This window comes from Salvelinus alpinus, chromosome 4 (genome assembly GCF_045679555.1).
Source record: "Salvelinus alpinus chromosome 4, SLU_Salpinus.1, whole genome shotgun sequence".
In the NCBI taxonomy this organism is placed as follows: domain Eukaryota; kingdom Metazoa; phylum Chordata; class Actinopteri; order Salmoniformes; family Salmonidae; genus Salvelinus; species Salvelinus alpinus.
In genome coordinates this window covers 40946360-40968648 of record NC_092089.1, presented here as the reverse complement: position 1 = coordinate 40968648, position 22289 = coordinate 40946360, and the positions used below count along the sequence as shown (strand labels likewise).

The following is a 22289-nucleotide window of genomic DNA, read 5'->3' as shown; positions in this document are numbered from 1 at the left end:
ATGTTGTGGTGCTGCTGCTCTGAGTAACTAACTCACTGAAGTCTTTGAGACAGCTTTGCGGCAGTGACAGTGACAGAGCAGTCCCCTGCTGTGTCCCAGAAGGAAAGCTGCCAAGCTGCCAACACACTGGGGCCTGGCTGTCCATGGCATGCATCATCCTGCCCCCTTTCCTCATGCCTCCATCTCTCCCTCCATCCATCACTAGAACCCCTGCTTTCTTCTCTGAATTGACCACCACTGTCTGTCTGCTCGAAATCCCTTCACACAGACATCAGCTCTCCTGTCTCATAGTCTGATAAATGAATAGGTCGCTACTGTTTTGGTATGATGAACAACTGACGTGTTGTAATTTCCCCTCCTATCCAATCCGCTTCGTCACAACCAATTTGCAATATCTCTCTCCTCCAACGCCTCGATGCATCCCTCCTGTTGCTATAGGGCAGAGTTGTATCGGTGTTGGTTTGATCCGATCCTCCCCTGCTCCTCCTCTTCGTGATGGTAGTTTCTATTATGAGAGGGTCAAATTACTCCGCATGTCTGCAACTATACCTACTTTCTGCTATGATGCTGCACGCTTGAAGAATAATTAAGAAGATTGAATTCTGTTTCACATCGACTGAGAATGTTTGTAAACAACTGAACCTGGGCCATTGCACGAGCTCCCTTCTGAAAGTAAGTAACGACGAGAGTTAGTTGTTTTATTGTGGGACTGGCGCGTAGGCTATCGCGTGTGATGTTTTTGAAACGACGCACGCACCGGTTTATATTTTGGAGAGTTATCTTTTATACATGGAAATATATGTATTCCCGCAATTTATGTATATTCATGCATTGACATGTTGTTCACTAATAAACATGTTATATACAACCCCTCGCAGAGCTTTGAGAAAAGAGCTGAAACGATTCTTCAGCAGAACAGTGCACGCACGCACATACCTGCATTACCAGTTAAAAGACAGGTAAAAGTCTTGACATTGAACCACCACATTTGGTACACAAAAAATGTCTGTTCAGTACGCGTAGTCTGCAGAAAGCCGCGCGCGGTATCAACTTGTTCGATGAGAGAGGCTGTCATTGTTTTTGAAGAGATTATAGTTTATGCTATAGCCTGTACAGTAGCCATACTAGTACTGTATATAATTGTCCAGCAGCCTCGAAGTATGCTGGTATGTGAAGTATAAGCTGTAAAAAGGATGACACAGGAATAGGGACATAATAATAACATGATACATGTTACTACATATTACATGTGACACGTGAACATGTGATTGTATTACAATGGTAACATAATGTGCAATTATGCAATCCCCCTATTATTCCTAGTCCTATAGACACAAGTTTTAATGTTAGTTCAATAATTCATGGTGGGAGACTGGATAGAAAGTTATCTATGGAAAGCATTCGGTGGGAAATGAGATGAATGATGCAAGCCTGCATACACATTACTCATCACTGTCTGTCTGTCTGCCTGTATGTCTGTCTTAAACACTAATTCGCCCTAATTATAGCCATCTGCCTGCCACTCTTTATAGAGATAATATCCATCCACAGCAATCGGGCAGGTAGCCAACAGCTGAACATGTGACATGCATGGAACTTGTACAGTATGTGTTTGTTTTAGTCATTGGTTATTTATTTTCTACATGCACCCCATGCCATGGCATTGTCCCTGTTCCACTAAGGAACTCAAGACTCAAGGTCAAGACAAGCACCACAAGGGCAGACAGACCTTGGTCACAGTCACACTTCATTTGGATAGTCCCTATAGATCAGGGGTGTCAAACTCATCCCATGGAGTGCCTAGTGTCTGCTGGTTTTTGGTTATTCCTTTCAATTAAGACTTAGACAACCAGGTGAGGGGAGTTCATTACTAATCAGTGACCTTAATTCATCAATCAAGGACAAGGGTGGAGCGGAAACCCACAGACATTCGGCCCCCAGTGGGATGAGTTTGACACGTGCTATAGATGATCTTTAGTTGGGCTACTCAAACTATCAACAAACTACTGCAACTCTTGATACGCAACAATTTGCCACTGTAGAGTTACGGTTAGTGGATAGTTCAAAAAGGGGTCTGTTAACATAAGTCAACATTACAAGCATCGCTACCATTCAAGTATAAGATACATAATGTAATCTTTACAATTACAAAAAATACATATTTTAGTCATTTAAATAACTCTCATTCAAAAGTTAGACCATCTCTACCATCTCAGCTTAAAGCTGCAATATGTAACATTTGGAAATATGTGTTATCAATCTATCATTGTCATTGAAAGCAAGTCAATCAATTAATCACATTTTATTTATAAGGCCCTTTTCATATCAGCAGATGTCACAAAGTGCTTATACAGAAACCCAGCCTAAAACCCCAAACAACAAGCAATGCAGATGTAGAAGCACGGTGGCTAGGGAAAACTCCCTAGAAAGGCAAGAACCTAGGAAGACACCTAGAGGAACCAGGCTCTGAGGGGTTGTCAGTGCTCTTTTGGCTGTGCCAGGTGTGCCATGGCCATTAAGGCCAGATCGTTCTTCAAGATGTTCAAACGTTCATAGATGACCAGCAGGGTCAAATAATAATCACAGTGGTTGTAGTGGGTGCACAGGTCAGCATCTCAGGAGTAAATGTCAGTTGGCTTTTCATAGTTGAGCAGGTGTGGTAGAGAGGTCGAGACAGCAGGTGTGGTAGAGAGAGTGAGGGGGGGAGAGAGAGAGTGTGGAAAACAGCAGGTCCTGGACAAGGTAGCACGTCCGGTGAACAGGTCAGGGTTCCATAGCCGCAGGCAGAACAGTTGAAACTGGAACAGCAGCACGGCAAGGTGGACTGGGGACAGGGACAAGCAGGAGTCATCAGGCCAGGTAGTCCTGAGGCATGGTACTAGGGCTCAGGTCCTGAGGGAGGGAGGGTGGGAGAGGGATAAAGTAGATATATTCTATGTTCCCTATTTCTATGCTTCCCTCTTAAGTTTTGTTTTTGTGTCTTTTACTTTCGGTTTTGTACACCAGCTGAAAATACAATGATTCTCTACACTATACTTGCTTGTTTTGTCACATAAACTGAAATTAGGTGAACCATTAGAATTTTTGCAACAAGTAAATGGGGGAGCTATTTCTGCATAGTGCATCTTCAACTCTAAAACCAATTCCTCTTGACCTCAAATGGATAATTGACTTCAGCTCATGCATTTCCAATTGGAAGATGTTTAGATCCAATCATGCTTTAGTTAACAAGATAAGTCATTTCAGACATTGTATAATATAAGAGTAAGTAATTGTATCGGGCTAACACACCTTCCATCCTGAGTCACGAGTCAATGTGCTGTGATTATGCATGCTCTTGCTAGACTTGATTAAAACACCTACTCTCAGTGGTGTGCATCCCAAATGGCATCATATTCCCTATGCAGTGTACTCCTTTTTACCCAAATGTAGTGCACTGCAGAATATAGGGAATAGGGTGCCATTTGGAATGCAACCCACTGAACGCTGCCTGGTACAAAACTGGTTATTATTATCCGACTTCCTGTCTATGAAATTGGAAGCATTCTCATTTCTCAGAGCTGAAATGACAACAGTAGGCCTATATGATCACTAAAGGCACTATTGCCGTGAAAACTACCTTGAGCAGTTGACAATTGAATCAGGAATGCATGTCAAAAAACAACTGAAAGCATGTAGAGAAAGCATAGGAGCGACAAAAACATGACTATGCTCACAGGTAACCATCACCTCAATCAGTTAATGTGACAAACAGGCAGGGGCATAGGAGAGACTCTACCATGGGGGGGGGGGGCATTTTTCTACAGGGATTGTTTTGGGGGGAAACGGGTATTAAATGCAAATTTCTAGTGACTTTTGAGAAAGGGATTCAGACAAATCTTAATTTACAGATGGGAAAATGTACAAGGCTAAGGGGGGCCTTGCAGAGGGGCACTTACACTGGTACAGTCCAATCAGTCTAAAGACCAGGGCCATTCATACTATACTGAATACCAGTGTGACTATTAATATGCATATATTTAATTAAACTACCATGTTGTACTCTCTGCTACTATATGATTCATTTTCTATTTTTCTCACTTCTCCTGTTAGGTTGTTACTACTGCTACTCTAAATTCTATATGGTTTGAAACTTCAGTTATTATACTGTAATAATAACCAGCAACATACACAGTTAACTGTTTTAATAAAAGAAAGTAGGCATGAATGGTCAAACTGAAATTAATCAATCGCTACTCTACACAATTATCAAAAATGTAATATCATCATGCCTGCAAGAAGTTAACACATCCAATACACCCTCTAGACTTAAGCTGCTATCATTTCATCAGAGATCATATAAAATCATTCAGATTGATTCACACTGACAGATCATCAGCCTATTAACTCTATGAGCACGGAGAGTCACTTCTCAGTCACCTCTCAGCCTGTATGTCTGTTCATGGTTGTCACTGATAACACCAAACAAAGTCTTAACACATGGAACACACCTTCATGACCCATAATCTCTGATGAAATTAAAGACGTCTAAGCTGAAAGCACTCAAATTGGCCAGCTAGTTTGCCAGGGGCGGTGTGTGCTGTTGCCGAGAACCTTACTTACAGTCCTTTGCACATCTTTGAAAAAACCCCTCTTATGTCCTATCTTTTCTCTCTTCTTGACTGGTGGCATTGTGAACTTGATACCCTATGATGAAGACTAAGACAGTGATTGTGCAAGTAATTCTGTAGCTAGCAAGTGTTCTTGGCTTCAAAACATTCACTGTTTTTCCCTCCTGCTTCTAACACTGAAGGGGACATGTCCCCCCTGTCCTCCCCCCAGCTCCTACGCCCTTGCAGACAGGGATTTATGGACACACCACGTCAGGCAATACTATTCAATGATCATCAGCTACAGTTTCCACTCTTAGACGATGATTAAACATAGATGCATTAGTATTGTCCTGCTGGGTTTGATCCTGTGAGTGTATGGCTGAGAACCACTGAACTGTAAAATCCTGTGGGCTACGCCATTTAATACGTTTCAATCAATCCATTCATTAATCAATCAGTCAGTCAACCAATCAATCAACTTTTTGTTAGAGGTTTTTATTACCAATGCACTTGTGCTTGACCTAAAATGTTCTGCAGAATTCCATATGATGTTATTTGGTAAGACAACAACCCTGTGCCAATGTTGGTCACTGTCTGACTGTGCGTTAGGACTCTGCTCTTTTGCCAACACTGAAAGTGCTAGATTAAAGGATTTACTTTCAACTGCTTTTTCAGTGTTGAGTCATGATGCTTGCTGCTGTGTTTTATCCTAATGAAAAGAGCTGTTCAATTTTACAGAGAGGGATGGGGAGCGAGACATTAAATCAGCAAGAAAAGCACTCAAATAATGACAAGAGAAGTGACTGAATAGTTGCTTTCTGTTCTGATTATTTTAATTTATTTCACCTTTATTTAACCAGGTAGGCTAGTTGAGAACAAGTTCTCATTTGCAACTGTGACCTTGCCAAGATAAAGCATAGCAATTCGACACATACAACAACACAGAGTTACACATGGAATAAACAAAACATAGTCAATAATACAGTAGAACAAAAGAAAACAAAAAGTCTATATACAGTGAGTGCAAATGAGGTAAGATAAAAGATACAATTACAGGAAATGCACATTACATTTTTTCTCTGTGACAAAAACATTTACAAGAAAAGCATTCTCTCATTATTGCTTCATGAACCTTCCGGCTTTAAACCCCCTTAGACACTTCTCAGTTTTTGAAAACCTTGGTGATAGAGAAGAAACCACATTTAAGGGAAAGGGGATACCTAGTCAGTTGTCCAACTGAATGTATTCAACTGAAATGTGTCTTCCACATTTAACCCAACCCCTCTGAATCAGAGAGGTGCAGGGGGCTGCCTTAATCAACATCCATGTCTTGGGGTTAACAGTGGGTTAACTGCCTTGCTCAGAGGCAGAACAACAGATTTTTACCTTGTCAGCTTGGGATTCCATCCAGCAACTTTTCGGTTATTTGCCCCTGCTCTAACCACTAGGCTACCTGCCGGCCCGGACACCAGTCAGGTTGACACAAATCTCAAAAAGGGATACAGTAGATGCCATCCACTGCGAACCAACTGCTCGACAAAAATAACAATTGTATCCTTCAACTCAATCCCTCAACTCATCTGAATCCCTCAACTCATATGACCCTCAACGTAAACCCTTAATTCATCTGAATCCCTCAACTCATCTGAATCCCTCATCTTAACAGACCATGCAGTAATGACCACAAGCTCTATAGTAGAGGTCGACCGATTAATTGGAATGGCCGATTAATTAGGACCGATTTCAAGTTTTCATAACAATCGGAAATCGGTATTTTTGGACACCGATTTGGCCAATATTTTTTATATTTTTTTACACCTTTAGTTAACTAGGCAAGTCAGTTAAGAACACATTCTTATTTTCAATGACGGCCTAGGAACGGTGGGTTAACTGCCTTGTTCAGGGGCAGAACGACAGATTTTTACCTTGTCAGCTCGGGGATTCAATCTTGCAACCTTACGGTTAACTAGTCCAACGCTCTAACCACCTGATTACATTACACTCCACGAGGAGCCTGCCTGTTACGCGAATGCAGTAAGAAGCCAAGGTAAGTTTCTAGCTAGCATTAAACTTATCTTATAAAAACAATCAATCAATCATAATCACTAGTTAACGGTTGATGATATTACTAGTTTATCTAGCGTGTCCTGCGTTGCATATAATCGATGCGGCGGCAATCGTGAAAAAGTACTGTCGTTGCTCCAACGTGTACCTAACCATTAACATCAATGCCTTTCTTAAAATCAATACACAAGTATATATTTTTAAACCTGCATATTTAGTTAATATTGCCTGCTAACATGAATTTCTTTTAGCTAGTAAAAATGGTGTCACTTCTCTTGCAACAGAGTCAGGGTATATGCAGCAGTCTGGGCCGCCTGGCTCATTGCAAACTGTGTGAAGACTATTTCTTCCTAACAAAGACAGCCAACTTCACCAAACGGGATGATTTAACAAAAGCGCATTTGCGAAAAAAGCACAATCGTTGCACAACTGTACCTAACCATAAACATCAATGCCTTTCTTAAAATCAATATACAGAAGTATATATTTTTAAATATTTAGCTAAAAGAAATCCAGGTTAGCAGGCAAAATTAACCAGGTGAAATTGTGTCACTTCTCTTGCGTTCATTGCACGCAGAGTCAGGGTATATGCAACAGTTTGGGCCGCCTGGCTCGTTGCGAACTAATTTGCCAGAATTTTACGTAATTATGACATAACATTGAAGGTTGTGCAATGTAACAGGAATATTTAGATTTATGGATGCCACCCGTTAGATAAAATACGGAACGGTTCCGTATTTCACTGAAAGAATAAACATTTTGTTTTCGAAATGATAGTTTCCGGATTCTACCATATTAATGAACTAAGGCTCGTATTTCTGTGTGTTATTATGTTATAATTAAGTCTATGATTTGATAGAGCAGTCTAACTGAGCGATGGTAATCATAAGCATTCATTCAAACAGCACTTTCGCGCGTTTTGCCAGAAGCTCGTCGCTGTGCTTCAAGCATTGCGCTGTTTATGACTTCAAGCCTATCAACTCCCGAGATTAGGCTGGTGTAACCGATGTTAAATGGCTAGCTAGTTAGCGGGGTGCGCGCTAATAGCGTTTCAAACGTCACTCGCTCTGAGACTTGGAGTAGTTGTTCCCCTTGCTCTGCATGGGTAACGCTGCTTCGAGGGTGGCTGTTGTCGATGTGTTCCTGGTTCGAGCCCAGGTAGGAGCGAGGAGAGGTACGGAAGCTATACTGTTACACTGGCAATACTAAAGTGCCTATATGAACATCCAATAGTCAAAGGTATATGAAATACAAATCGTATAGAGAGAAATAATCCTATAATTCCTATAATAACTACAACCTAAAATTTCTTACCTGGGAATATTGAAGACTCATGTTAAAAGGAACCACCAGCTTTCATATGTTCTCATGTTCTGAGCAAGGAACTTAAACGTTAGCTTTCTTACATGGCACATATTGCACTTTTACTTTCTTCTCCAACACTTTGTTTTTATTGATGTATTATATTAAGTTAAAATAAGTGTTCATTCAGTATTGTTGTAATTGTCATTATTACAAATAAATAAATAAAAATCGGCCGATTAATCGGTATCGACTTTTTTTTGGTCCTCCAATAATCGGTATCGGCGTCGAAAAATCATAAATCGGTCGACCTCTACTCTATAGACAATAGCTCTATACAGAAATTACTAGTTACTTGAGTTACTTGAGTTATGACAGACAGGCAGGGTTTATAACAGCTTTACATACATACTACGTACAGCCAACAGTAAACGGCATCATGGGACTGGTTGTGGCTTACAGAGGATTAAGCACAGCTAAGCTTATGTAAACCCGGCCCATTGACCCCACAGCCACTCCGCCCCTCCCAGACCGGCCTGTACCGGCCCATACCGGTCACTCACCCTCTGTCTCTGCCAGGCCTCAGCCTATAGACAGACTATCTAGTCTATAATGGCACCCTATGGGACCAAAACAGCGAAGAAGTTTAGCCTCACACTTCAACGCTCATAGTTGTTGCGGAAATTGACCCACTATGTCTTTACTTGGTGCATGCAAAGTCATCTAGCTGAGTCCACCTTTAAGGGTGCATATAATTAACTATAAATTGTGTAGACTCTTAGTGAACCTGATGATTAATATGACAGATAGCTGACATGATACATCACAGGCTGGTGTACAGTAACAGAAACATGATGGGTAACGTACAGTAACATACAGTAACGTACAGTAACATGATGGGTTGATGTTGTAATGCTGGCCGTCAACCATGTTGTCATGAATCGCACAGCACTTAACCAAAATGAACCGTCCCCAGAGCCTTCTGCTTTGTATGGCTTCACCAACCAATTGAATCATGCTTTTGGAACAAATCAAACAATTAATTTGATGGAAGAAGGCCCCAAGAGCGTTTGTCCCTGTCAGTTTAATATAATTTTGTATAATGAGTCAGCCTGTACTGAGTTGATGTCTCTAACTTGCAATGACAGTGTCCTACCACCTTGCCAGGAGCTACTGCTGCTCTATGTCTACAGCTGAGGTTGTGTCCCTAGTTACAGATCTGAACTCCAATGATTGGCTGTGTCTAGAGATCTGAACTCCAATGATGTCTGTGTCTAGAAATCTGAACTCCAATGATTGGCTGTGTCTAGAGATCTAAACTCCAATGATGTCTGTGTCTAGAGATCTGAACTCCAATGATTGGCTGTGTCTAGAGATCTGAACTCCAATGATTGGCTGTGTCTAGAGATCTGAACTCCAATGATTGGCTGTGTCTAGAGATCTGAACTCCAATGATTGGCTGTGTCTAGAGATCTGAACTCCAATGATTGGCTGTGTCTAGAGATCTGAACTCCAATGATGACTGTGTCTAGAGATTTGAACCCTAAAGATTGGTTTTGTCCCTACCAGAGATTTGAACTCCAATGATTGGCTGTGTCTAGCGATCTGAACTCCAATGATGACTGTGTCTAGAGATTTGAACTCCAATGATTGGTTTTGTCCCTACCAGAGATCTGAACTCTGAATCTACATACAGTACAGTAGAACGATCCACAGCATCAATAGACAGTTGGAATCATTTGTATACATTTTTTAAAGAAGAAAACATGTGAACCTGTGAACTGTGAACCTGTAGGGACATCAGTCAGTAATTTGACCTTAGACATAGAAAGAGTATAAACCATGTATTTAAAGTAACCATAGATACTGACAACTAGTAGACTGAAATAGCAGAAATGACGTGAGAAGGCCCTCCTAGTATGCCTGTGTTGTTGGTGTCTGTCCCATCCAGACCTACTCTAGGTCAAAGACAGGAGTTGAATAATTAATTAAAAACAACCGTGTCGTTATCAGAGCACCAAGGACTGGTAATAGATATACTGTAGTGGTCATGTGTCTGTCTGACCCTGCTGTGTTTAAAGAAATAATCCACTCAAAACATTATTTCTGAATTTTCTTCATTAGTCCATGGTTAATACAGTCCCATAATGTTTTGCATGCCAGTAGTCACGTTTTCAAGATATTGAACTTCTTGAAAATCCAATATCTTCAAAAAACTGGACTGCTGACATGCAAAACATTGTCTGTCTGTGGGGTTGTTTAGTGGAAAATACAAATAGCACTATCACATTCTTAAAATCATTCTTGAATGTTTTTTTGCTTTTGATCTTTAAGGGGCAGTTTCCTGGACACACATTAAGCCTAGTCCTGGACTAAAAAGCAAGCTCAATGGAGAATGTCATCACTTTCCAACCTCATTCATTATCTCCAGCTCCATCCCAGTATCCACCAGTGGCGGTCGGTGCCGTTTATGATGAGGGAGGACCATTTTTTTCCATGAGCAAGGCCTTATTTCTATTACAGCATGTTGGATGACTGTCATTCATATTCCATTCATCCAGTTCAATGTAACATCGATAGGTTTAGGCTACTACATTATACTATAATTGTCCCTATACCTATCATGAGGTTGCTACAAACTAGCCTATGAATTAAGGTTTACAACGTAGGTGCACACAGGTTTATGGTGTATTCATTAGTCCAACAGTTGCAAATGAGAGTTTCTATTGGACAAATTTGGTTATGTTTATCCCCGTTCCGTTCCGTTTTCTTTCTTTTAAGAAACGTTTTTCAACAGAATTGGCAGAATGAATACACCCCTTATCACATGTAAGCACAATTCACTTTCATAGCAGCCACGTTGTATTCCTTCTCACATCTATACGCACTCCTCTCACCTTTTCCCTATGTTTGTGGACTTCAATGCACAACACATCAGCTGTATAAGATCAGGCAAAAATAACTTTAAAGCCAAACCATATCATAACCTCTACACACAGCCTACATTGTTGTCACCATATTAGCTAAAATAACGTCATAGTCAACATAGCTAATAGAACCTACACGTTAGTAAACCCACTACAATCATGCAGTACAGTGTACAGTCAGTAAGCAGTTTAGCAATTACACCGGCTGGCCCAGGTGGCAATAAATTAGTAAAACCAAAAGCTTACCTTGACTTGGAAGGGTTCCAGTGTTGTGTTGGATAGTCATAGCCAGCTAGCTAACTTAGCATCCCTCTGTTGGAGCTGGGTGTTTGAGTAGGCTAAACTAGCTACAGTAGCTGCATTTGCTAGCCGAGTAACTGAAACTGAAAGTGAAAACAATGACCAAATCTCTCTCTCTCGCTCTCTCTCTCTTGCATCTCCTTAATTTTTGAAGAAATTGATTTGTTCAAAACTGTTCAACTATTTTCTTTCTCTCAATTTGAGTCAACAACTCACCACATTTTATGCTCTGCAGTCTATGCTTTCAGTACTAGATTAATTTTATGATCCTTTGATTGGGTGGACCACATGTCAGTTCATGCTGCAAGAGCTCTGATAGGTTGGAGGACGTCCTGTGGAAGTTGTCATAATTAATGTATACGTCTTTGGAAAGGGTGAGAACCATGAGCGTCCTAGGTTTTGTATTGAAGTCAATGTACCCAGGGGAGGAGGGAAGCTAGCTGTCCACCGGCTACACCATGGTGCTACTCTACAGAGTGCTGCTGAGGCTACTGTGGACCTTCATTGCAAAACAGTGTGTTTTTATCAATTATTTGGTGACATGTGAATATATTTAGTACATTTTTATCTAAAAAGGATAACTTTTTTTACGTTTGACCATTTTTATTTTTATGAAATTCACTGAGGTGGATGGTCCTCCCCTTCCTCCTCTGAGTAGCCTCCCCTGGTGTCCACATGTGAAAGTGGCACATTTCTATGTTTTGTAGTAACAAATATAAAGTTAAAATGTTCTACCTGATGACATCATCAAAAGTTAAAACATTAAAATAACAGTGATTTTTAAACACTGTGAGATTCACAGTGACGCGAGGAGCAAGTGTGAAGTCCCTTTCTAGCAAGTCCCTTTGCCTAGAAACTTGTTGCAAGTTTTGAAAATCACAATTTCAAAATAAAAAAAATCCTACTCGATGATGTCATAGGGAAGAATATTTTAAGACTTTTCTTCTTAGCTTTTTAACCACAGATCGTAGAAATGCGCCATTTTCACATAATATTATGTAGACACTGGTATGGCGCTGAGATAATGAGTATGAGGTTGAAAAGTGGTGGAATTTCCCTTTAATATGTGAATTCATGATCATTTTTTGTATGTTTTGTACAACTGTTGTTAATGGCACAGTTATGTGTCGCAGCTTTTCTTCTAAACCTAAAGAGCCTAAAGTAGCTTTGATAACATAGGCCTACTGCGTCCCACAATAGTTTTTCATAACACCGTAGGCTCAGTCATTGACGCTGCTGTTATGTCTCCTTCAGAATAGGACCCATCAACCATTCTCAAGGACGTTGCTTTGGTCTGAACATAACACTCCCAGGGATAACATGAATTAACTTAGCACCAATAAAACAACACTGTGTGCTCGTAGAGGATGAATAATAGAGAATGCTGTTTTTGAATGGCCTATCAACCTTGTAGAATTCAAAGATGCATCATTCTGCTTTCTAGCACAGGATACTTTCACTATGTGACCCCAATGAGGATTTAGTCATCGCTTTGCCACCTTTTGTTTCTCCAAAAAACACATGGCAGGTTTATTTAAATACAGTTTCATGTGTCTTCATTCTTAAAGAATTTTCCACTATAGTTTGGCGTTTAAAAAAAAACGTATACAGTATTGCTGTTGCTTTTGAGTCTAGCTAAATGTCCACATAAGTCCACTTTTGGCAGACATATTCACATTGCTATTAAACTCCTGTATTATGATCCAGATTAGCAGAGCTGTTATGTAAATGCTCACAATGTGTCTTTACAGGTTCACAATTCAATACATCATTATTGGATTGTGTTCAAATAGTCATTTATAACCTATTAAATGACTCAAGCATGTAGCTTTATACAGTATGTGTTTCATTTGAAGAGGTAATTCAAGTAACATTTATGACCTCACATATTCTTCAACCTTATTATAGTGACTTGGCAATAAACAGTCATAGGATGTAGGCCTCTCGAGTGGTGCAGTGGTCTAAGGCACTACATCGCTGTGCCACTAGAGATTCTGGTTCGAGTCCAGGCTCTGTCGCAGCCGGCCGCGACCAGGAGACCCATGCGCACAATTGGCCCAGCGTCGCCTGGGTTAGTGGAGGGTTTGGCCGGGAGGGATGTTCTTGTCCCATCGTGCTCTAGCAACTCCTGTGGCGGGCTGGGTGCAATGCACGCTAACATGGTCACCAGGTGGACGGTGTTTCCTCTGACATTGGTGCGGCTGGCTGGCAGGTTAAGCGGGCATTGTGTCAAGAAGCAGTGCGGCTTGGCTGGGTTGTGTTTCGGAGGACGCACGGCTCTCAACCTTCACCTCTCCCAAGTCCATATGGGAGTTGCAGCGATGAGACAAGACTGTAACTACCAATTGAATACCATTAAAGTGGGGAGAAAAAAAAGGGTAAAAAAAAAAACAGTCATAGGATACATCCCAAATAGCACCATATTCCCTATATAGGGCTCTGGTCCAAAGTAGTGCATCATGTAGCGAATAGGGTGCCATTTGGGACAAAGGCATAGTGGCTGGCTGTAACACAAACCCTAGATCAGTGGTCACCAAGCGCCATCTTCAAGGCATTCCTAGTTGATCACCAAACATTTTTTGTAGAAAAGCCAAGGATAAAGATTGGGCGCCTATTCATTTGTATTTATTTGTCTTGCGCAGTTGTCGAAAGTACACTCAATTCAGAAGCACACACTGCACACGCTGGGTAGGCAAAGTGTTCCCATTTTGAACCATTTCATTTGTCTGAAGGGACAGAGAGAGACTGTCAAAGAATACATCAAAGAGCTTCTGTTTTTATGAGTGCATTCATGTTTATGTTTTTATGTCTGCATTCATGTTTATGTTTTTATGTCAACACTGTTTTTATTCAACACTTTTAAAAACATAAAACGCTCTTCTCCCTGCTTCCACTCTCACTGCAGCTGGAATGAATGAGTAGCCAAGTGTGTCGATAGCCCTGCGTTTTTATTATTAGCAGCTCATCATATCTATTTTAATATCGAGGAATATTTCACTTTTTCTGGTCATAGGAACAAAATACATTTGTGCATAAGGCAGAAATGATGTGGTGCGACTCAAGTTTAGCCATCAGGTGGAGGACGGTGTCCCCTCTCTCTGGACAGTCTCGCCGGAGGAAAGGAGAGAGTAGGGACTGTGAGAGGCCGGACCCTCTGCTGCCAGAGAGGAAGAGGCGAAGCGAGGGGTTTCACTCTCGCCAAACTCTGTCCAAAATAAGCCTAATGCGTTTCTATGGGCTTATTTTGTACCTAAGCTTATTGCCTGCCTTCCTGCCTTTGGGACAACGACTCCCATTGTTAGGAGACTTGAGCATCTCATCATTATATACAGATCTCTACTGCTGCTCTCCCTCCCTCCGCTGAGACTTACTACCAGTCCAGTAAAATAAAAAAGTGAGTTATTTCAATTTATGCTCAGCTGTGCCTCACAAGTCATACAGCAACTGATTTATTTTGTTATCAAAGCTCAAGTTTTTTATATAACATGGTCGGAGAATAACAATATTGGCAGGCCAAACAAAGCCAATATGCTGTGATAATGTGTAAGGCTGCACAAACGTCATTCCTACAGAAGTGTTTTTATTAGGTTAAAGGTAGACTCTTACGAGTGTTGAAGCATGAGGCTCAACTTCTCCACTGTCTTGGACCCCTGGCTACCACACTGTAACAGCGTGAAGCGAACCCGTACCAGGGTTGCCATGTCCGCGGTTTTCCCGTTTCCCTACTTTGAAAACGATGTCGTGGGTGAGAATGTATTGGTTGCGGGTTGCGGGATTTTGTTCGACTTCTAAATTGCACCGCAGATGTCATGGCATTTCTCTTTAAAAATATATAAATGAATTTCACTGTGACCTGCTACTGCTGACTATCAGGCAGTGAGGCAGGCTTTTGCTGAGTGAGTGAGTGAGTGAGTGAGTGAGTCAGTGAGTGGAGAGAAGGAGGGAGGAGAATGGCCAGAGGGGTGTGTGTTGAGCACAGTCATCGGGTGTTGAGAGAATGCTGCAGCAGGCAGTCATGACAAGTGATGTGAGAACAACCAACTAATTAACTAGCACTAGCTAGCTACTTACTTCTCCCTCATTCTTGTTTTCCTCGTTCGTTGTATCCTGAATGCCCCCAGTCCTACCAATCATTACTAGAGCCAACGCAGCAAGGGAGAGAAACTGAGAAATAATCATCCAACAGGTTCAGAGAGAGGGATCGAACAATGTGCTTTCTCTCTGGGTATGTAGTCAGGGCTCGAAATGACAGGCGTTCCGTTGTCCCCGGAATGATAAAAAAATATGTCTGGGACAGTTCAAACAGACTCTGGGACAGTTCTGGAACGATTGATCCAAAATTCCTACAGCTACTGTACATCATTTTTTTAGAAAGCAATGATGCTAAGGCAACAGATCAGAACGTTTAGCTCAGAATATTAATGAACTATAATTTGTTCACATTAGAAGCACAGTGCATGCGCACACGGCAGTAGGCTATGTGCGAATGTTCCAAAATGCAATTAGCGGGAACACACTGTTCTAAAAAGTGCACCTCACATGCGAGCGGTTTCATGTGACATAGATGAAAATATCTGTCAGAAATGTAGTAAGAGGGGGAGATCTAAAGATGCAACAACTAGCATGGGTTGCTAATATGACTAACTAGCATGGGTTGCTAATATGACTAACTAGCATGGGTTGCTAATATGACTAGGAGTGTGTCTTTGCCTGCTGGACAATGAAAGAAAGTTGATTTGAAAACCAATAGAAAATGCTGGTTTCAATGACACAAGGAAGTGTTCATAAAATAATTCCCTCAAAACATGGTCTGATTTTGGCAAGACATGCCTCATAAAATGAAATAAAACCAGGTTTAAAACAGTTAAGTTAATGGTTAAATAGTTTCAAAATGCTGACTGCCTTGCAAGGTGGCTGATGTGTGCAGTGCGCTACAGTCACTGGCCTTTCTCTCTGCTCTTGTGACCAGTTGATCTGAACGAACCGTGCCTCGAGTATGTCAAGAGAATCAAGCCTTCAAAAGTTCATGTTAATTATCCTACATTATAATTGTCAAACATGACTGGCTTTTAGCCTATTTATCTAGGCCAGTGGAGGCTGCTGAGGGGAGAATGGTGTTTATACTTGCGTACTATTGTTTGTACAGAAGAACGTGGTACCTTCAGGCGTTTTGAAATTGCTCCCAGGTATGAGCCAGACTTGTGGAGGTCTACAATTGTTTTTCTGAGGTCTTGGCTGATTTCTTTAGCTTTAGCTTCCCATCATGTCAAGCAAAGAGGCACTGAGTTTGAAGGTAGGCCTTGAAATACATCCACATGCACACCTCCAATTGACTCAAATTATGTCAATTAGCCTATCAGAAGCTTCTAAAGCCATGACATCATTTTCTGGAATTTTCCAAGCTGTTTAAAGGCACAGTCAACTTAGTGTATGTAAACTTCTGACCCACTGGAATTGTGATACGGTGAATTATAAGTGAAATAATCTGTCTGTAAACAATAGTTGGAAAAACGACTTGTGTCATCCACAAAGTAGATGTCCTAATCGACTTGCCAAAACTATAGTTTGTTAACAAGAAATTTGTGGAGTGATTGAAAAACTAGTTTTAATGACACCAACCTAAGTGTATGTAAACTTCCGACTTCAACTGTACATTGACAAACTCTAAGGCCACTACAATTGATGTATTGGTCTGCTTCTATCTCTAGTGTTATAACTATATGATTTAATGTTGTATAATATATTGTAATATGTAAATGTTTTATATCCCATTGCCTGGATAGACAGTTGTTGGTTGGTTGTCTCCTGGCTCCAGTCTGAGGCGTTTTTGCCGACTCTGAGTTATTATGACATCCAGATGTTGATACACACACACACACACACACACACACACACACACACACACACACACACACACACACACACACACACACACACACACACACACACACACACACACACACACACACACACACACACACACACACACACACAGAGGAGAGGGAAACAAGATGCCCTTGGAAAATAACGGCCTTCATACATCTACAGTACAACTATTAAGAAAACATAAATATAGGAGTCAAAAATGATGGAAAGGGTGTTTACTCTGTCTGCAGTAATTGACTGAATTTCCATAATCACCTTGTGTTTCCTGCCAAGCTAATGTGACCTCTATTAGTGTGTGAGTGCGTGCCCACTTGTGTGTGCCAGAACCTGGGTCTTAGAGATTAATTAGAGGGGGAGAGAAATGTAAACGAAAGAAGGAGAGAGAGAGAGAAAGAGAGAGAGCTTCTGTCCCCAACAAAGGGCTTACAGAAGCACCTAGATCTTCTGCACAGATTCTGTCAGAGTTGGGCCCTGACAGTAAATCTCAGTAAGACAAAAATAGTGTTGCAAAAAAGGTCCAGTTGCCAGGACCACAAATACAAATGACATACATACCTTGGCCTAAACATCAGCGCCACAGGTAACTCCACAAAGCTACGAACGATCTGAGAGACAAGGCAAGAAGGGCCTTCTATGCCATCAAAAGGAACATAATATTTGACATACCAATTAGGATCTGGCTAAAAATACTTGAATCAGTTATAGAACCCATTGCCATTTATAGTTGTGAGGTCTGGGGTCCGCTCACCAACCAATAATTCACAAAATGGGACAAACACCAAATTGAAACTCTGTGTACAATGTAAAACACCAAATAATGCATGCAGAGCTAAATTAGGCCGATACCCGCTAATTATCAAAATCCAGAAAAGAGACGTTAAATTCTACAACCACCTAAAAGGAATCGATTCCCAAATCTTCCATAACAAAGCCATCATCTACAGAGAGGTGAACCTGGAGAAGAGTCCCCTAAGCAAGCTGGTCCTGGGGCTCTGTTCACAAACAGACCCCACAGAGCCCCAGGACAGCAACACAACCAAATCATGAGAAAACAAAAAGATAATTACGAGAGAGAGAGAGAGAGAGAGAGAGAGAGAGAGAGAGAGAGAGAGAGAGAGAGAGAGAGAGAGAGAGAGAGAGAGAGAGAGAGAAAGAGAGAGAGAGAGAGAGAGAGAGAGAGAGAGAGAGAGAGAGAGAGAGAGAGAGAGAGAGAGAGAGAGAGAGAGAGAGAGACTTTTGACTTTTTGTCTTTCTTTATTGAAACATTCTCATTTCATTTAAAACTCACCCCCCCCTAAAATAAAAAAACAAAAATATATCCTGTACTGCATACATGTACCATACTCACCTTTCCATCTACCACATGATACAAACCACCATCACCATACACAAAAACAATACCCTCTCCTACAACCGTATATCCAAAACATCTTCCCCAGCAATACAGACAGCCCCCCCAACACACCATATCTCCTCAAACATCTCCACACATTTGATCAGTTTATAGAACTCAAACTCAACCCTAAGGCGCGCAGAGACCATCCCATTAAACAGTAGTAAAGGGTCTGTTATCCCCCCAACTTTGACCCTGTTTCTCCTTGTTAGCCAAATAGCTAATTTTGCTTGAGCAAACAGAAAATTCAACAAAACACATTTTTCTTTCTCCTTACTCGAATACCTGTATCCCATTATAAACATCCCAACAGCAAAAACCACCCCCAACCTGTCACACAGACATTCCAGCAGAGACATTAAAGGCATTAACCTGGTGCACACAGAAAACACATGAATCACAGTTTCTTTCATTTGACAGAAAGGACACCCCTGCCCAATTCCCGGATCAACCCGTGCCAACCAGCTGTTAGTGGCCAGGGCTCCATGAAGAACCCTCCACTGGAGGTCCCCTGACCTCTTTGGTACTGGGGGTTTGTAGAGCGCCCTCCATCTAAAACCCACCATACTCTCCGCCCCACATACCCCCTGCCACTGATGTGCCTTCACTCCTGTTAGGCTTCTAATGTTCCTAACCTTAACGCAGAGGTTGTAGATGGCTTTACCTCCCACCCCCTCAAACTCCCCCAGGCTCGGAGTGTTAAAATCTAACAAGTCCTCCAGACCCCCTTGCCAGTCTCCAGTCTCTGCCGTCACCTGCAGTGGCGGAAACATTGGTGGCCCCTCTCCCTTTGGCCTCTCAAACACCCCCCTTACCGGCTCAGACAGTGCCTCCTGGACCTCCTCCAGGAATCTCTCCAGCAGCCTAAGAGACGTTATTCCTGTTTGTTGCGCCAAGACCTCCGGTGTTTTCCACCCCTCCTCTCCCAGCAGTCTCAGGTCACCTAGCCTTTGTAAACCCCCTGCCATCAGTTGCCTCTGCAGAGTGGCCGACTGAACCGATCTCAAAGGGATGGCTGGGTTGTGGAAAATAGGCTCCTCCCACACCCACTGCCCAGGCTCCACACCCCCTTCTCGTGTGGGCCTTAGCAGCTGCCAGGCCCTCAGCACCGCAGAGTAAAACTCTGAGAGACCTGCTGTACTCAGCCTCTCCAGCTTCATGAGGAACAGCTGCCGGTCCAACCCTAATCCGCCAGCTCTCCTCAGCAGCGCGCATGCTGGTTCCCTCCAGCCAACATCAGTATGGTACAGCAGTCTCTGCACCGCCTTTAGCCGGAAAGCAGCCATCCTGCTCTCCAGTTCCACCAGGCCCTGTCCTCCTTCGTGGACGGTCATGTACAACACTGCTGCCTTCAGCCAGTGATGGCCCGACCAAAAGAAGTCCACCAGCTTGCGTTGCAGGTCTGCAAGCAGACCGGCGGGGGGGTTGAGGACAGCCAGTTTATGCCACAAGGAAGATGCCACCAGGTTGTTGATTATCAGCACCCTCCCTCTATATGACACTTGGGACAGGAGCCACCTCCACCTGGCCAGTCTTGACACCACTGCCTGTGACAGCCCCTCCCAGTTCTTGCTGACCCACCTCTCCGAGCCCAGGTACACCCCCAACACTTTAAGCCCTTCACAACCCCACTGCAAACCCCCTGGAAGCAGAGGAGGAGCCCTATCCCCCCATGCCCCACATAACAGAGCTTTGCTCTTTCCCCAGTTTACCTTAGCTGATGAAGCTCCCTCGTACACCTTCAGACTGGTCTCTAGCTCCTGCATATCTTGCCCATCCCTGACCATCACAGAAACATCATCTGCATATGCTGAGACTGCTATTCCTGTCACCACCTCCATGCCTGTCCAGCACACTCCCCGCAGTCTCCTGCGTAGCAGTCCTAAAAAAGGCTCAATGGCTAGTGTGTACAGCTGCCCAGATAGAGGGCATCCTTGTCTAATGCCCCGTCTCACCCAGACAGGCCTACTGAGCGCCCCTCCCACCTTAACCATACATGACGCCCCAGCATACAACAGCTTCACACAGTTCACAAAGCTCTTCCCAAACCCAAACACAGACATCACATTAAACAGATACTCATGATCCACTCTATCAAAAGCCTTCTCTTGATCTAAAGAGACCAGTCCAAAGTTCACATTAGAACCTCTCGACAAGTCCAACAGAGAGAGAGAGAGAGAGAGAGAGAGAGAGAGAGAGAGAGAGAGAGAGAGAGAGAGAGAGAGAGAGAGAGAGAGAGAGAGAGAGAGAGAGAGAGAGAGAGAGAGAGAGAGAAAAATATATATTCTTCATATATTATATATATTCTTTCATATATATATATATATTCTTCATATATTCATCGTAGGCCAGTTGAGAATTACAACTGCGACCTGGCCAAGATAAAGAAAAGCAGTGCAACACAAACAACAACACAGAGTTACACATGGAATAAACAAGCGTACAGTATGTAGATGTTTTAGGACATTTTAATAAAGGCTATGTAAAACAAGAGGATTAAGAGGATTCATTAATCCTGAACTTTTAAATTTGAATCTAAGGTATTGAGATAGCAATGAAACTAGATAGCAATGCACATACAGCACTGTGTGGGTGACAAATATTTACATGGTTTTGTCCCCTCTGTTGGTACTGTATTCCTGTGAGTTTGTAGCTTGCAGATCCTGCTTACAGTAGGATCTATCTGTATCCAAGCCTCTGTCATTACAGTATCAGCCAGTGTGTTGACTGCTCTGTCAGGCTTTAGTATAACAGTCCTTATAACCGGCTCATAATAACCACTGGGCTGTTGGGTGTCCTCCGTCAGTCCACCAGGCAGCTTTCAACAGAAGTGCTGACCAGCAGTATTATCGACCAGCAGTAATACCTGCTGTCCTGTCTGTCTACCTGTGTGCAGTTTACCCACACTGCTAAGCATACCTGGGTTCAAATAGTATTTAAAATAGAGTATTTGCTTTAGCCTGCCTAGAGTGTCAGGTGAGTGGGGTTTGCACTTATTTTGGTTCCATTGCAACAGGCAAGATCAAATGACCACAGCTAAAGTATTTGACATTATTTCAAATAGTATTAGCAGTTCTTGCTGCTAAGGGATTCTCTTCAATGCATTATCTGACTGTCTGCTATTTGTGTTTGTCAGGACACTCGGTCTGCTCTGAGATAGTTACACTAAAACACAAGGCTGGCTTAATGAATGAATGTGGGAAAGAAAACCCCTTATCTCAGACAAGGTCCCTAGTTACTGTACCTCCTACCTCTCTGTTTCTCTGGTTTAAGTCCCAACCTTTCACCTTCTAGTACGTCAGGAAAAAGGTGTAAACTGCTATGAAACTGATCAACAAATGTGTTTTTGTTTTTGTGCGTATCTGCCTGTCTCCCTGCCTGTCTCCCTGCCTGTCTCCCTGCCTGTCTCCCTGCCTGTCTCCCTGCCTGTCTCCCTGCCTGTCTCCCTGCCTGTCTCCCTGCCTGTCTCCCTGCCTGTCTGTCTGTCTTTGTACGTGCGTGCGTGTGTGTGTTCAATCACAAATAGTATTAAAACCCTTTTTTAAGTTTGTTGGAGGATTTTGTTTCCCCTGGCCCTTCAGAAAGATAGTTTGGAGCGTTATTTACATTTTTCAGAGATATGGCTCCGGTTCATCCGTAAAGCATTTTCTGGGTAATCATTTTAAAGCTCTACAACACTGTGATCAATGGAGGATGAGTCAAAACGAAATTGTGCAACTCTTTGAAATTGCCTGACTTTTCTCTTTGTTTACCGTGTACTGTATTCTCTCACAGATTACAGCACGTTGCTGAATGTGAGATGAAACGTTGTATAATAACAACATT

The 22289-nt window shown here is 42.3% G+C and overlaps 1 protein-coding gene across 1 annotated transcript in view; it reads left to right on the top strand.

Annotated features, from left to right (window-relative positions):
* The first annotated feature begins 519 nt into the window (after positions 1-519).
* The window catches only part of LOC139573540 (oxidation resistance protein 1-like), a 183569-nt gene continuing 161799 nt past the window's right edge, over positions 520-22289 (top strand). The window contains exon 1 of the mRNA XM_071397111.1: positions 520-672. The gene's annotated coding sequence lies outside the window, so the exon portion shown is untranslated. The remainder of the gene's footprint in view (positions 673-22289) is intronic.